Genomic DNA, 3,598 nt, shown 5'->3' with positions numbered 1-3,598 from the left:
CAGCAATTCATCTCGTATGCCGTCTTCAAAAAAAAAAAAAAAAAAAAAACAAGACTATAGAGTCACTATAAAGCACAATAGTTTAACAGGAGTTCAAGACAGAGGGAAAGAGGTAGGATGAAGAGATTTCTAAAAAATCCATGGAAAAATTGAATTGATAGATGGTGGAATTTTTTTCACGGACTTTTTGAAACACCATCAGATAGGGCAATGTAAAGGCAGTGAAACTATTATTCATGATGCACTCATGGCAAATACCTGATATTATGCATGTGTCAAAACTCATAGACTTGTCCAACACAAGGAGTGAACCTTGATGTAAACTATAGACTTTAATCAATAATAATGTGTCAGTATTGGTTTATCCAAATGTACAACCCTAATAGGAGTCCTGGTGTGGCACTATAGGATAAGCATCCGTCCATTAGGTCAGTTTGAATGGTAGAGTTGGCTATCCAAACTCCCAGTCACTCCATGGAAACCATATACTGGGTCACTATGAGTCAGAACTGACTCGACGGCACTAATAATGAAAGATATGAATAAAAGGAGAAAGAGTGTGGGAGCAGAGGGATATATAGGAACTCTGTACTGTGCAATTTTTCTGTAAAACTAAACTGCTCTAAAAAAATAAGTATATATGTTGTTGTTAGGTGTCATCGAGTCTATACCGACTCAGATCTAAGCAGATCCCAAGATCTAGATGATCATCCAGAAATGTTAATAGACAGCACATGCCTATTAAAGCACCTAATTACCTATTATCACTCTCTCCCTAAATGACTGCTGCCTGGAGTTTCTGAGTGTGTCCTAGTCCTCACAAAGCCCCAATATCCAGATCCTTTTCCTAGGAGCCCCCAACCAGCCAGCAACTAAAGACGTGACAGCTAGCACAACAAGAGCCTCCAACGTAAGAACTTGGCAGTTACAACTGTACTGCCGTACATTCTCATCATCACCTTGAAAATAAGTGATTGTTGAGAGAAGACAGCAACTCTGTTCCTAAGTTCAAGACACACACACACACACACACACACACACACACACTCCCTTCCCTCCCTTCCCTAGTCATCTGCAGCTTGCTAACTAGTAAGAGTCTTCCGTGTACTTAATATTCAGTTTACTCAGAGAAAAACAGGATGGCACAGACTGCCAACCCACCAGTTATGATGAATGAACTTCGGCTGCTATTATTTCATAAAGCTACAGTCTACTGGCAGTACAAGCAATTCTCTAAGGCTCTATTGGAGCCAGCAGGATCCCCTTTAAAATACAGCTCTTTAGGGGGAGAAAGCCCTCGTATTCTTTATAACATGTTTATTGGGTACATGGGGATGCCTATTATTGTTCGTGGGGATTTAATGTACTTTGCTGGGCATATCATATCATTCTCTCTCTCTCTCTCTCTCTCTCTCTCTCTCTCTCATCCCGAAGTAGTAACCATTACTTTATTTATTTTCTAAAGGTTCACTGTTCTTATACACCAATTCTTTGCTTGAAAACATTAAAGTATTCAATGATTGTTTTCAGAAGGTGGTACTTCAGGGATTGTGTGCCTTTAAATGTTCCCATGAACCGCATTAGTTCTGGCCTCCAATTTAGAATGATTAATCGCCTCACCTGTACTGCCAAGTCCTGGTTATTGTAGCACTGCCCAAAGCTGATCTGGTCCACAGTTTGAGCCTCCCTGGGATTGTCCTTGATCTTTTATAGCTTTGTGATAAAGACCATCTCACTGGCAGGCATAAGTTCTGGTCCTAGTTCTGCCATTAACCAGTCATGTGACCTTGACCAAATCTCTAAATCACTCTGTATCAAAATTTCTTCATCAGCATGGACAATCACAACTAATAACAAGTGACATCTACTGATTTCTTGCCGTGTGCGGAGCTCTGTTCTCATCACTTTAGATATTTCCTTTGCTGTTACGTGCTCTCAAATCAGTTCTGACTCATAGCAATACTGACCTGTAGTTAGCAATCCAGTGCTTATCCTACAACGCCATGCCAGCTACTCTTCTTTGAACACTTGAAACTTACCAGAGGACCTTGGTGATTCCTGAGTAGAATTCTCCTTTTCCATGTTCCAACCAATACACCTCATTCAAGTGTAGCTACCACCTGTGTATCAGTGTAGGCTTGTATGTTGTTATGATGCTGAAGAGAATTTAGTAGAGCTTCCACACTACGACAGACTAGGAAGAAAGAACTGGAAATCTACATCCAAAAGCTAGCCAATGAAAACCCTGTGGGTCACTGCAGTCTACTCCGCAACTGGTCATGGAGATGGCACAGAACCAAGCAGCTGTGATTCGCGGGCCAGCTCCACAGAAGTTAAAAGTGACAACTGTGAACTAGCCACATTTATATGCGATCTCATTGAATTCTCACAATAACTCTAAGAAGAAGCTCTTATTATTATTCCCATTTTGCAGATGAGTAGACTAAGGCCAAGTTACTTAAGCAAGACTCTCCTAAGACATCTCAGTCCACTTGCACCTTTGCCAAGTCTGTACCCTCAATGTTGACCAAGTGTCTTTGGCAAAGACTGAGAAAGGAAGTAGTAACTGTTTTGTGTTCCTCTCTTTTTTCCTCATATGTGCATCTCATGCTGTTGTCCATTGGTGCACACACTTGTAAAATACCACAAGATGGAAAACAGAATACTGGGGCCAAGAGTCAGAAGACCTGGAGTCAGGTTTCAGCCTTACTCTTTGTGACCAAGTTGTAAAAATCAAATATCATGAAGGATGTGAAGCCCTTTATACAAACCCCACAAGACCAAGCAAAACTACATTTTATCAGTCAGTCACTGCTAGATTTTTTTCTGTACCCCAACACCTCACACAGAGACCGCTAGAGCTGAGATATTAGCCCAGATCAATTCAAATACTCACCAGATCCTCTACCCAGACACCTGCAGTCTCATTCTCAGTTGCAGGCTGGGGTGGGCTGTGTGGAGATTTGGCTCCTGTGTCTTACTGGTCCTGATCTCTCTTTAGCTAGCTTTTCTTAGCTTCCTCCAAAGACAGAAGGGTCTCTTTGTACTTCCCTCTTGCTTTCTCATCTCTCGTCTAGACAAGGTAGCTAAGTACAGTTATTCCTTTAAGAACAAAGTTGCTGTTCTTTTTTTCCCCAAATACTTACACAGCCATCAAGAATCAAGCAGAAGGATCTCTAACAACCTTAGGGTTAATACTCCTCTTCATATGGACAAGAAGACTGTGGTCCAGAGAGAAGACACCATTTGCCTGAAGTAACTGCTAATCAGTTTAAAAACTAGACTAATTCCTAAGCTCTGACTTTATAGTCCAATTCCAACATTGTCTTCTCAGATTTTCTTTGATTCACACATTTCACAACATTTTGTTATTATTACTTTAACTAAAACAATCAATACTCTTGGAGCATACCTAGAGTCCTGGGAAGATGCAAATGGCTAACATGCTCAGCTATTAACTGAGAGGTTAGTGATTTGAGTTCACCCAGAGGCATCTTGGAAGAAAGACCTGGAAATATACTTGTAAAGATTGAGCACTGAAAACCCTATGGAACACAGTTGGACTCTCACACACATGGGGTCATCATGAGTCAGAACT

The sequence above is a fragment of the Chrysochloris asiatica genome, unplaced genomic scaffold, assembly GCF_000296735.1.
Source record: "Chrysochloris asiatica unplaced genomic scaffold, ChrAsi1.0 scaffold00038, whole genome shotgun sequence".
NCBI classification, from domain to species: domain Eukaryota; kingdom Metazoa; phylum Chordata; class Mammalia; order Afrosoricida; family Chrysochloridae; genus Chrysochloris; species Chrysochloris asiatica.
This window is presented reverse-complemented; position numbering follows the sequence as displayed.